The sequence below is a fragment of the Octopus sinensis genome, unplaced genomic scaffold (assembly GCF_006345805.1).
Source record: "Octopus sinensis unplaced genomic scaffold, ASM634580v1 Contig18731, whole genome shotgun sequence".
NCBI lineage: Eukaryota > Metazoa > Mollusca > Cephalopoda > Octopoda > Octopodidae > Octopus > Octopus sinensis.
This window is the reverse complement of record NW_021835988.1, coordinates 295,029-309,552: the sequence shown is the minus strand read 5'-3', so window position 1 is coordinate 309,552 and position 14,524 is coordinate 295,029.

Here is a 14,524-nt window from a genome sequence, read left to right as displayed (position 1 = left end):
TATCAAATGCCCTGCTCATATCAATGCCCAATATTGTGGTCGCCATTTTAAATTTCTGAGATATGGCACAGATCCATCTATGTCCCCATACTACATCTGCAGTTGATCGCCCAGGCCTGAATCCACTTTGGCTAGCCGACAGATATTCATTAACAGGGTCCTTAATACGTTCCAGTGTTACGAGCGAGAAGATTTTCCTTATTGTGTTCAAGAGTATGATTGGGCGAATGTTGTTAAGAGGACCTTGCGGCTTGTTGGGTTTTTGGAGAGGAATTAGCGTTCCTTTCCCAATAGGCGGTATGGTATTTCCATGGAACATCTCGTTCAGGAGATTTGTGATTATAGTTGAGATCTCCATTGGGGAGTACTTTATCAATTCACCGTTGATGTTGTCTGGACCCGCCGCACGGTTGTTTTTTAATTTTTTTATAGCCTTCAAAACTTCAAGGTGTGTTATTTTGTTGTTTAGATAACGTTCTTCACCCTCATCGAGAGCATCGGCCCTGCCATTGAATAGTATTTCGAAGTGGTCGGCGATTGTATTTACCATTTCGATTGGGTTTCCAATTGTTTTCCCATGTTCATCGTGCACAACCAGTTTTGTTTTCTGTTGTCGTCGGCGTAGTAGTCTGATGGCTGCGTACATTTGCGCACCATCCTTTAAGTCTTCAACTTCTGATATTCGAGAGTTTAATAAAGCTTTCACGTATTTAAGATTTTCCTTCTTGATTGTTCTCGATATTTTCCTACGTTCTCTTTTGAGTTTTTCCTTTGCCTCCTTGTCGTTGGTGTTTTCAATTTTCAGTTGGATGGCTTTTTGTTTTGTTGCCATTTCGGCAACATTTGGATTCAATGGGTTTGAGTGGTTTCTGAATGCAGTCGTTCCAATGGTTTCCGTTGCAGCTTTGTGAATAAGTTTTTCTAATATATCCCAGCTTTTGTTTGGGTCTTTTACCGTTTCTGTTACTTTTAGGTTTTCGATGATTGCCTGGGAGTATTTTTCCTTGGTAACATCTGATGTAATCAGTTTTTCCACTGAGTATCTAATTCGGTTTGATTCATTTTCTTTTGAAAGAGGCGATCCAAAAATTCTTTTCAGTCTCAATCGTGCCACAATGCTTTGTGATCGCTCAGTGTAAGTGCCCCGCCATATGACCTGGCATCCAGCAATCGATGTTTTTCTTCTTGTCTACAGATGATATAATCGATTTGATTATAGATGTTGACGTACTCCCCATTTTTGTTTCTTCTAGTCCCGGTCCACGTGGTTTTATGACGTGCCGCATGAGGAAAGACCGTATTGCATAGCAGTAGCTTGAATATGCTGCAGAAGTTCACAAGCATTTCACCTGGTGCATTTCTTATCCCCCGTCCATGTCTGCCCATGAACACTTCTTCACCACGGCCTTTGCCTGCCTTAGCATTCCAATCACCGGCAATTAGTATAAGGAAGGATGTTTTTATACTCGTGTAGGTCTTTGATAGCATGTGATAGAAAGAGTCTAGTTCATCCATGTTCTTCTTCAGTCTTCCACTTTGTGGGGCGTAGACATTTATAATGCTGATTATTCGATCCGTGTTGGTCAAAGTTTTTGTCTCAGTTGTAGTACACATATGCGGTCGTTCACACGGTAGTATTTGTGAATTGAATTCCAAAAGGTCTTATGAATGCCAAACCCCTGCCCATAATGACGTGATTCTGATGGAAGGAGAATGATTCGATACTCGTTGTGTATCTCATCTAGCCCGCCTTTGACCTTCGTTTCTTGAAAGCATCCGATAGTTGCACCATATGCATTCAGATCCCGGCATAGGATTTTTCGCTTGGATAGGTCAGATAGTCCTCTGACATTGAATGATAGCAAAGTAAAATCTCTTTGTAGCCTCATATGTGATTAAGACTTTGTGCAATAGAGTTGCGTCACTAACTCAACCGAATAACTTTTAAGAATTTAAATAAATAAAATGTCCCATATTCCTTGTATCTTGATTTCAACTGTGGACATTTTTACTATGAATGGATTAATAATTTATAGCGGGATAATTAAGTTGAAGAGATCTATACATTGTGTTTTAAAATTGGTGTATTCGTCAAAATGGATGTTCAAGAGCAATTTGGCTGAATTTTTCAGTCATATCCAGTGACTGTAAAATGTCCTGATATTTAAAGCAGGGTGAACATTGCCTTTCTCCGACTCTCTTCGTGTGGTGAATATTTTTTGTCTATGATAATTAGTTTAATGAACAATTAAATGTTTTAAGATATTCAATCCATTTCTGATTAAACTGATGGTCGTGAGAGATATTAGAATGAAAAAAATCCAATAAAAGTTATTCTAAGTTTTGTTGGAAAATGTGTTCATGATCACGTTAGCTCAATAATCCTCGTCTCCTGGAATTTTTCTCCTCTTGGGAGAGCTTTCCACCAACGCACCATCAGCACTTTCATTGAGGAACTCATCAATGATCATAATACCAGATACAGATGTAGAACATAAGAGAAGATGTTTGGTATTATAGCATTAGAACACTGACAAAGTGTCAATGAGCTGGTGCCTACAGATGATAACGCATTCCTAATTGATGGCAACAAGGAACTATCGATCGAAGTCTCTCTACTTTTCTTTTTTATGTCACTGGAATCTTTTTTGTGCAGAAGGAATATTTTTTTCAACTGTTGCACGAATGTTAGCCTGCAGCAAGCGAACAGTCCTGCATCATACCCGCTCTGCTCCATCTTGTTCGACTGCTCCACATCAGGATCAGCCTTTTGAGGGAATATTCAAGCTTTCTATATTCGGACTGGGAGATTTTACCTCCAAATTTAGAATCAAAATTCTCCAGTATGACATTCCAACAACACCTGGGGACACGTTCTAACCTCGAATGGATAGCTTCAAGGACTGATACCGCACAGCTTCTTCTATCTTTAACATCAATAGAGGAAATAATTGTTTTTAACGCATTCAATTTTGAGTTCGTTCCCAGAGGCTTGAACTTTCATCAACAGAACGAGGCTGGACATCCTCCATGGTCGTTCTTTTTACAGGTTCCGTGCTAGTTTCGGCACTGGAGTCCAGGTGTTCAGTTATAGAAGAGCCATGCATACCAACCCTATTTATTTACCCACGGCCCCTTCAATTGAAGGAAACCGGTGGCTAACAAGAACGAAATTGCCAATGTCGGACGCTCCCAAGGATCCCCGATCGCGATCCGGTGTTTTGAGGAAGCAGAAAATGGGCCTGGACACGAGAAAAGGTCACTGAGAGAGTGAGAATGCGTGGATTCGGCAAGGCTTATTCTTCAACGATAATACTCGGGCTTCTCTCGAGAGGGAGGATTCGTTGTTGTTTATTAGTGGCGGAATGCGTCCCAGAAGCTTGTTTATTCCAAGACATCTGATTGTTTTCGTAGCTACCAAGTTGTGAATTTTCTTCTGGTTATTGTCGGAGGAAATGGTTTAAGCATGCAGATTTTGTCCGCGAGGGCCGGAATTATTTTCCTGTTATTAGAGGAGTGCCAAAGAAAGTAGGCGGAGTGATTTGGCGTTCGGCATTTGACAAGAAATTGTAGCACGAGCATTTCAAAATGGTCTCGTCATGTGGTTCACCTCCTCGTGGAGATGATTAGATGCTGATTCTCCTTCAGTAACAAACAGAACCAACCTTTTCCCCTTGCCAACCAACCTGTCAACGGTTTGGTTGGTAGTTGCTACGGGACGAGCGTCAAGCTTATGTTCCCTGACTCTGTTGTTGATCTTTTTTTTAAAAAATTTGATATAATAAAATCTAAGTTGTAAAAAATAAAAGAATTGAGATACAAAATTTGACACACAAATTTCGGACAAGGTTAACAAAAATTAAAATGGATCGGTTTATGTCTAGAAAGTTTAAACATTAATCTTATTTTACTTATACCTTCAATAAAAAAACCTAATTTGTCATAAAAATTTCCAAATTTCTAAAAAAGTATTTCAGATATAAAACAGTAAATGTCCTAGTGCGGACTCAAATGTCTTGACTATCCACATTCACCTAGTCGGATGTATATACTAGATCAAATCCACTTTCTCCAACAAATTCATTTTCCTCAGTCCTTTCTATTTCCCTTTAAATGGAGTTCAATAATTACACTTTTGTAAATGATAAAATTTTTAATAATCAATTAAGATAGTTGTCAATCTACTGAATTTACAAGAGTTAGAAATTCCTTTGTTGCTTAATTCTTGTAACTTCAAGAAATTTGATGTAAAGAATTAGTAGATGCACATTCCATCTGTCCATCACAGTTGCAACAAATTTTATAAACCACAAAGGAGTCTTCTCAGGCACTCAACGGAGTAGGCATGGTCAAAATTTCCCTTTTTCAAATCCACTTACATCGACTAGATCAAACTAGTAAGTTGGTAAAAAAATTACAATCCCTAGAAAATACTGTGTTAAAGTGTCCAAAACAGCTGAAGAGATTTTGGTGTATACGAAAACAAACTCAATACCACTGAGAGCAGGTGTAAATTCATTTATATTTAATAATTACGAGTTAACACTTAAAACAAACCGGACGTGACGCCGTTTTAATAAAAAAAGACGTAAATTGTTATTCCGAAGTGTGAAACTCCATTTTTAATAAAAAAGACGTAGATTTCTATGCGAGAATGTGTTTGAGCAGATAGAATCCTAAATAATGGATTTCCTTCAATTTTATTTCTTAATAATAAAATGGTATGGTGTGTGTCTGTCTGTCTGTCTGTGTGTGCACACCAACTTCAAATTGGCAATACGATGTCCTCGACTTACATGATGAGGTCCTTTAAACCTTCCCCCCAAAAAAAAATTAAAAAAACATTTTCTGCATTTTGGTTAAAATGAACAACTACGATGTCCTCGACTTACATGATGAGGTCCTTAAAACCTTCCCCCAAAAAAAATTAAAAAAACATTTTCTGCATTTTGGTTAAAATGAACAACTACGATGTCCTCGACTTACATGATGAGGTCCTTAAAACCTTCCCCCAAAAAAAATTAAAAAAACATTTTCTGCATTTTGGTTAAAATGAACAACTACGATGTCCTCGACTTACATGATGAGGTCCTTAAAACCTTCCCCCAAAAAAAAATTAAAAAAAAATTTTCTGCATTTTGGTTAAAATGAACAACTACGATGTCCTCGACTTACATGATGAGGTCCTTAAAACCTTCCCCCCAAAAAAAAATTAAAAAAAAATTTTCTGCATTTTGGTTAAAATGAACAACTACGATGTCCTCGACTTACATGATGAGGTCCTTAAAACCTTCCCCCAAAAAAAAATTAAAAAAACATTTTCTGCATTTTGGTTAAAATGAACAACTACGATGTCCTCGACTTACATGATGAGGTCCTTAAAACCTTCCCCCAAAAAAAAATTAAAAAAACATTTTCTGCATTTTGGTTAAAATGAACAACTACGATGTCCTCGACTTACATGATGAGGTCCTTAAAACCTTCCCCCAAAAAAAAATTAAAAAAACATTTTCTGCATTTTGGTTAAAATGAACAACTACGATGTCCTCGACTTACATGATGAGGTCCTTAAAACCTTCCCCCAAAAAAAAATTAAAAAAACATTTTCTGCATTTTGGTTAAAATGAACAACTACGATGTCCTCGACTTACATGATGAGGTCCTTAAAACCTTCCCCCAAAAAAAAATTAAAAAAAAATTTTCTGCATTTTGGTTAAAATGAACAACTACGATGTCCTCGACTTACATGATGAGGTCCTTAAAACCTTCCCCCCAAAAAAAAATTAAAAAAACATTTTCTGCATTTTGGTTAAAATGAACAACTACGATGTCCTCGACTTACATGATGAGGTCCTTAAAACCTTCCCCCAAAAAAAATTAAAAAAAAATTTTCTGCATTTTGGTTAAAATGAACAACTACGATGTCCTCGACTTACATGATGAGGTCCTTAAAACCTTCCCCCCAAAAAAAATTAAAAAAAAATTTTCTGCATTTTGGTTAAAATGAACAACTACGATGTCCTCGACTTACATGATGAGGTCCTTAAAACCTTCCCCCCAAAAAAAATTAAAAAAAAATTTTCTGCATTTTGGTTAAAATGAACAACTACGATGTCCTCGACTTACATGATGAGGTCCTTAAAACCTTCCCCCAAAAAAAATTAAAAAAAAATTTTCTGCATTTTGGTTAAAATGAACAACTACGATGTCCTCGACTTACATGATGAGGTCCTTAAAACCTTCCCCCCAAAAAATCAAAAAATTATTTTCTGCATTTGATTAAAATGAACAACGTTAATGTCCTCGACATTCATGATGAGGTCCATTAAAACCTTCGAGGCAAAAATCTCACGTATTAAGAATATCCTTGATGAAAACGACAGCGAAAATATTAACAATGATGAACTCCCAATTATTCGCGATAAAGAAATTCAATTCATCCTATTATTTTCTCTTTAAAATTAAATGCATATATCATTATCGACCATGAATCAAAATTAAAGCTATTATCATATTTGACTTTGACAGAATGTGCAATTACAGATTGCACGACCTTGAATAGAGTCTGCAATTAACAGATTTTGACAAACACTTTGATAGTTGAAACCACATTAGCACAATCATTAACACAATTTACCACCAATTGACAGCGCAATCAGAAGAATTTGCGTAAAAATATTAACTATTTAGTTAAGTTTTTCGTAAAGATAGAATTTATTTTCGGTATGCCTCTTTTCCTAAACTTTTTTATTATTCAAAAATAATTTTTTCAATAGATAACTGAAGGAGGGAAGACGACCTTAAGAAAAGAAGTTTTTCGTAAAGATAGAATTTATTTTCTGTATGCCTCTTTTTTCCTAATATTTTTTATTATTCAAAAATAATTTTTTAAATAGATAACCGAAGGAGGAAAAACGAAGCTGAAGAAAAAACGGTCAGCTTAAGGTAATTAATTAAATCTTTTTTGTGTGTCGCTTTTTTGGCTGCTGCTACTCTGCTTGCCGCATCTCCGCCTGCCCCATTTCCGCCAGTGGTTTGTCTAATCAAGGTCATTAAGCTAAATCTCCGGACTATAAAGGCTCTTAAGCATTATCTTAATTGGCTGTTAAAAAAATTAGACAGGTTGTTGCCGTGGCGGCAGAGATTTTTTTTGTTTATACTATTTTACAAATTTTTAAAGTTTTTTTTTTTTTTTTTATTTTTTTGTTTTTAAATTATTTGTTTTTTTTATTTTTTTTGTTATTTTCTAAAAATTCAACCGGATTTAATTTTTAAACTCCTTAGATCCCTCTGGAATGCCGAATCATCTTTTAAAGTTAAAGATAGGCGTTCCAGTGGTTTATTACGAAATCTTGCGCCACCTAAATTATGCAACGGAACGAGGTTAGTTATCAAAAATTTGATGGCTAACGTAATAGAGGCGACGATATTAACAGGTAAGTATAGAGGTGAGGATGTTTATATTCCACGAATTCCGATAATTTCTGATGAATTACCATTTAGATTTAAAAGGCTGCAATTTCCTTTGAGGATGAGTTTTGCAATGACAATAAACAAGGCCCAGGGACAGTCATTAAAGGTAGTTGGGTTATTTTTAGAGAGTGAGTGCTTTTCACATGGACAGCTGTATGTGGGATGCTCGAGGGTAGGCAGAAGAGAAAATTTATTCATATATGCCAAGGAAGGACGGACGACAAACATCGTTTATCAACAGGCGATAGAATAGGGTTACATTAAACCAGGTAGTTTTATACATCTACATAAACTTATAGTTGTTTGATGAAACAGGCCCTCCGCAGGAGCTAGGTCGCGGTGAGCGAAGCGAGCTGCCGAGCTAGTAATAGATAATTTCCATTGTGTGTTGACTATTTTTACATGATACAACCAGTAATTCAATCATTAGTAATTGTAGATCTGCGCCTTCAATACAAAAAATGGATTCTTAGGCTGTCTCTTCGTATATAAACTTTTTCATCAACAAAAGAAAAGATTTCCGAGTGATGCTTGACTTTATATCTTTTCTTTTCCAAAATTTGGTCGAATTTTTTTTATTACATTTTGAAAAAATATCTTTTTTAAGGATAGATGATTTTTTATATTCGACAAAAGGACAAACGACTGAGTTAATATGGTTACGGCTTCACAAGTCGCTCGACAAGCCTTGCGAATAGCGACGCTATTTTTGAGATTAAAGCGAAAGACAGGACGTTTTCCGTCTCCTCTATTAAGTCTAACTGATTCGAGAATTGACCGGACATTACCGGTAACATGGGCTCTCTGTAAGATAACGTTGATTTCGTTGTGACGAGGTGCACGCCCACCACTCCGACAGCAAGCAAGATGGTGCAAACTGTATTCGTTAACAGTTCCCCCACAGAGGCATTTGTAGGCTTTGCAGATCTTCACCTCGATACGAAGGGAAATTGCAATACTTAAAAAATTCTTGTCCAGTAGGATAATATAATTCGTTGTGCTTATTGCATTGCTATCCTCACATGCACTGTCCTGCGTCACTAAACTATAAGTCGAGACTGTGGCGAATTTTTTAATCCATGTTGATTTATTTAGGGATTAATTAAAGACTATTGTATTGTGTATTCATTGGAATGCTATGTTCGAAACTGTTAAAACTGGCACCATGTTGAGTTCGCGAGGAATGATTGATTGCATTTTTTCCTTATAAGGCAGTCCATTCCCCTTAATATAGTCATTTTACTGTCGACTGCATTTAAATGATACAATTAAAGGACAGTTGGGTGACATTTCCGTCTTCCGAAGTGTTCATATTTCGGAAAATGCTAATCAGATGCGTCTGTCGAATCCAGACAATGTAAGAAGGAGGACTAAGTCGTTGGTCGTTATTAGTTTTGGGAAACTGTCTCCGCCACTTATTTATATCGGGAATTTCCACACGAATGATTTTATTTACGCGTTAAATTAGCATGCTACTAGAACATGAAGTATCCACTGGATCAGACTAGTAGGGGTCTTTTACACTTTCGTATAACCGAAATGAATCAAAGACCACATTTCACTGTGTTGGTCGAATGGATCCAGAGAGTGTAAGGACTCTGAGAGTGAGAATACTGGTGATATTGTAAAATGAATTTACGGGAAAATGTACCACAAGCCCCGTTAAATAATTATAATTTGGCTCTAAACATTGAAGGGTTGTTTGAGTTAACTAGTGAATACGTTCGACGGATAATAGAATCAGTAAATTAAAATAGATATACGAATTACAAAAAATAACAAATTTGTGTAGTTATAAATTTCACAAAGAAAAGAGTCATCTAATATTTGAGATAATTTTCAAAAAATTTCATATCTCAAGAATTAAATAGATGATAAGATAACCAAAAAATTTTTTAAACGATAAGATTAGATGAATTATCAGAAAATAGTTAATTAATCAGTAAATTACTATTGAAATATGTTAATGTAAACCAAAAACCAGGAAAAAAATAATTGATCAAACCCATAGATGAAGAGCTTAAGCATTTCAAATCCTGCTTCTGGCTGATCCGTTGGAACCATATGTCCAGAATCTCTCACGATTAACTGCATTAAATTTCCGGCAGTTTTATAATATCCATTCACTCTTGAACCGTTTGCCGAGTACCAAATTTGTTGAGGAGCATTTGAAAATTCTTTCTTTCTAGTCCAATTAAGTTCTCTTAAAAATGCACTGGTCGCAATATAGGGTACGATTACGTCAACTTGTCCGGAATAAAAGAGAGTCTGATAATAATAATTTAAATTACTTTATAGCCTGCATCGAGGATATTTTGTATTGTGGGGGCCATTGATTTGGAGATATCTTCATATAGCTTCCGATAGGGAAGATCGCAAATGTCACAATAAGTTAAATTTCCTGCGTTTAATCGACGAGAGTTATTGTTCACGAAATCAACATAATTTTGATGAGGAACTTCCTAAACTTATAAATTATTTAAATAAAACCTCGTCGAGTATATAATTATAATAGTCAGTAAGACCAGTTAGTTCATAGAATAGTTCGAATATTTTATCAAAATACTGGTTTTATTCAATAAAAAAAACCTCACTGCTGCGATAAAAATTTTTAGCTTCAATGTTCTGACGTGTCAAAAAGTTCAAATCATCAAATTTGCCAATTTGATTATCGAAAATAAGTCCAATATTATACAGATATGTTCCAAAGTCAAACATCTTTTTTATAACTAAAAAATACTTACATTATAAGGATCACAAAGACCGTCTCCAATTGCCATTCCAACTAAATTAATTGGCGTTGGATTGTTCCAGTTATATTGATCTATTGCTGAAACCATCGCGGGAATATATTTCCCGGCATAAGATTCTCCAGTAATGTAAAGGGGATTAATCCTCAACTCTGGGAAAAGCAGATAAAATTGTTGCATAAAACTAACTCGTGTCAATTTGATAAGATTACATTGTTAAATAATAACCGACTTGTTCTTCGTTTGTCAGATAACATTCTTCATCTGTAAAACTAAAACCAGCTCCGACCTGAAATAATTATTTAAAATATACAGGATTATCAATGTAAAGAACGTTAAATTCTTTTGTCCACGAGATTTCCCTTAATTTTACTGTAAAGCTAATCAAAATTAAATTACATTCGTTGTTTAAATCAATAAAGTAGGGACCATTTTCTACAAAAGCGCCGTATATCGAAGAGGCTCCGGGTCCACCTTGCAACCAAACTAGAATGGGTGCTGATGTGTTTCCGTTCTTTTGTGATCAAAAAAATAATTAAACCTCTGCTGGAAAATACCAAAAATATGTATTTCTTTCACATTCAGTGCTTACTCTGAAAAAACCAGCGTAGAGTTCAACATTTCCTATAAAAGGTTCAACTCTGCTCAATTCCCTAGCCAATTCTCCTTGTCCTTTATTTAAGTAGTCAGTGAGAATTAAAGGTTCGTCGCTTGAAATTCGAGGAAAATTTATATAGTTGCATCCGATGTAAAATACAATTAAAATGATAACGAAAATTTTCATTCTCTAATCTTTAAAAATATTTGAAAGTGTATTAATTCTTTATACTGTTGGTTTGACGTTTAAATATATTTTCTTTAATAATTATAGTCAATACAATAAAATAAGAAAATGTATTAATCTTAGAAAAAATTTATTAACATGTCTCCAATAAAAAGTTTCAACAAATAAATACTATACTTTTTTATTAGTGAAGTTATATCATCGATTTTTCTACTTGCATTTTTACGCGTATCTCACAAATGGTTTCGCTTAAACCATGCATTTCGGCCACCCTCCATGCCATCTTCGCTTACGGACAACAAGTTGAAATGAGGTTTTGGGTCTTGCTCTGAATTCATTATTTTCAGTGCGAAAATAATTTTCCATTATTCGGTTGCACGGTGTATTTGACATAGTCTAATAAATATAGCTCCGAGTTTGTTAAAAGATTTTTTATTGCTTCAGACAAAACCATTTATCGAAATTAAAAATTTTTTTATATTAATACATCACAATGATAATTTTGAGGCGATGAAATATTTGGTTGGGGAATGAAAGTTCAAAAGGGGCGACGAGTAAAAAAGATTGAAAATCACTGCTCTTGACGACTAAAAAACGTAAACTTAGTTATGAACCCTAACTCTTTTATTTGAAAATTAGCCACAACAAAAAACCCCAAAATTTTGGGTATCACTTATGATTAATTTCTGTGTTTTTCTACCAACGTGAATACAATATGTATCAAAGCCAGGCACAACCTGGACGCACCACATACAGTTTCTGGTTATTCTTTTGAAAAAGCCATGGAAAGTTTAAAACTGATATAAAAACAATTTATTCAAATAACAATGAACTATGCCTTCTCTTGCTAATCTCCGTAGGTCTCTTTCACATCATTTGAGAACTTACAACAAGTACAGAATTCTGGGCTCAGAACGATGATCGGATGTTTAAAATCTTCCCCTATTAGTCACCTCTTGAAATGCATGGGTTCCAATTTTTGGATGACTCCTCGGCTGCTTACCACCCGCCTCACAATCTTCCCAAATCCACCAAAAAAAAAGAAAATACGTGCTACTTGTGCTGATCTGGAAAGAATTCTGTTGAAAATCCTTTTAGGAAACAGATAAAAAAAGATCGGCATTAATATACGACTTTATTTCCATGAGAGCCATTCCGAGACTATCACTAAACAAAATACTCTAAGAACCTCCCCAGGAAATTAGAATTACCATTGCTAAGAAAAAAACGTGTGTTCCTCGTAAGACTTCGCAGCGGGCATCACCCCTGCCTTGGAAGTGATTACATAGGGAAAAAACAGAAAAAAGTCTTTGCCACGTGTGTAAGTCCAATCCGATTTCCGTCCACCATTTGTTCTTCTGTTTTAGACCACCGGAAAAGTCGTTACCACACGTATCATTTCAGGATTTCTGGGAGCGACCGTCCCACATCGTGCCCCGTTTAATAACCGCTGGTTTTCTGCATGTCAGAGTTTGAGACTACTAACAAACTAAACTTATTGTATTTTCTCATTCTAAGTTTCAGTGATATATGTTTTTTTCTGAGTCAGATGTTGTACATTTTGTAAAGTATATGAAAGCCAGCATTTTTTGATAAATATTATAAGCATCATTTAGTAGTGATTTGGGTTTTTTGTGTACTTCAGCATTCATCATTTCTTGACTTAGTCCGTTCGATTCGTATATAGTCAGTTGTTAAAATATTATTCGCATATTCCATTTATTCAAAATAGTTTGTACTTTAAGTAGAATTTGATATTTCCTTGTCAGTAGATATAAAGTCTACATCATTTTCATAAAATAGTTTAATTTTATCTTTGTATTTAGGGCTCATAAGGCGAATTCTGCGGTGAAGTCAACTAATACCAGCAGTTTTTTTCCTCTATAGAGAACAATATTATACTCTAAGAATACATTTGTCGATCTTCTGTGTACAACAAACCTGATTTCAAAAGTTCTGACGCACAGACATTGCATTCTAGATCGCAACTGATTATCCTAAATAATATTGAAAGCTTCAATTATTTTAACATTAATTCATTTTTATATAAATATTTAAATAATAAATTTTATTTGTGTCACACGTGTTGACATGGTGGGTTATAACTTCCGAGGCATAACAGTAGTTCCATCAGCAAAAGTATAAAGCAGAATAAATAAAACAGAATTTTATCGACTTTACCCTTTCCAAAACACAGAGAAAAACACCAACAGTAGTCCATAAACGAGAAAAACTAACAAAAATCCGTCAATTTTATCTCCGTAAAATCAAATTCACCCAACAAAATTTCCACGACCGCCTAACAGCAATAATCTCCCAATTCCCCAAACTCGATGTACCCATTTTATAACACACAAAGGAAGTACATCCATTCTACACAGACCTAATGAACATTCTATACGACCGAGATCACTATAAACTAGCACTCGGACAGATCAACACTGCAAAGAATTTAATCGACAAGTTTATTTACTTTATCACCACCTCAGTGTTGCACGTGACTACACCAGACTTGTCAAACTCGCAGATTCTCTTTTCCGATGTAAGCAACTCAAAAGAGCGGGACTTGGGAGGTTGTGGTGTCTGGAATATCAATGTAGAATGGTGACTATTATAAGAAGACAGTCCTCCTCTCTGGAATACCTCGAGCAGGTTAGACAACATCTCAGTAGACTTCCCACAATTGACCCCAGTACTCGGACTTTGATCATATGTGGGTATCCCAATGTGGGCAAATCCAGTTTTCTTAACACTGTGAGTAATGTCTATTTATTCCTAGATAACCAGAGCTGATGTAGAAGTACAGAGTTATGCCTTTACCACCAAGTCCCTTTACGTAGGCCACACAGACTATAACTATCTTAGATGGCAGGTTCGCCATACTATAATTATTTTATTATTATAAAATTAGTTTATAAAATAATAATTAATTAAATAATATGTGATAATTAATTAAGGTGATTGATACTCCGGGAATACTGGACCATGCATTGGAGGAAAGGAACACAATCGAAATGCAGGCAGTGACTGCTTTGGCTCACCTGAAGGCATCAGTAATATACATGATCGACCCATCCGAGTCCTGTGGATATTCCCTCTCTCAGCAAGTAAAACATCTAAATAACTGTAGTTTGAACTGTACGAGAATATAAAACCACTTTTCCAAGGCAAGCCGGTCTTAGTATGTGCAAATAAGACTGATTTGTGTCCATTGGAACAACTAGATGACGAAAGAAGAGTACTGTCCTTATAGTAAATATATATCAGAGTGTGATCTCCAAGTTTGAGGGAACTGTCCTTCAAATGAGCACGATTAGTGGAGAGGGGATAGAACAAGTAAAGGGAGAGGCGTGTGACCGATTATTGGAGATGAGAGTTGAAGCCAAAATCAACTCAAAAGGGGCTGATTTGGTCAGCCGAGTACACGTGGCAGAGCCTATTCCGCGTGATGACAAGGTTAATGCCACAAATGGTTTGTAGTTGAGACTCCCTTACATCCCTGAGGTCATAAAACCGG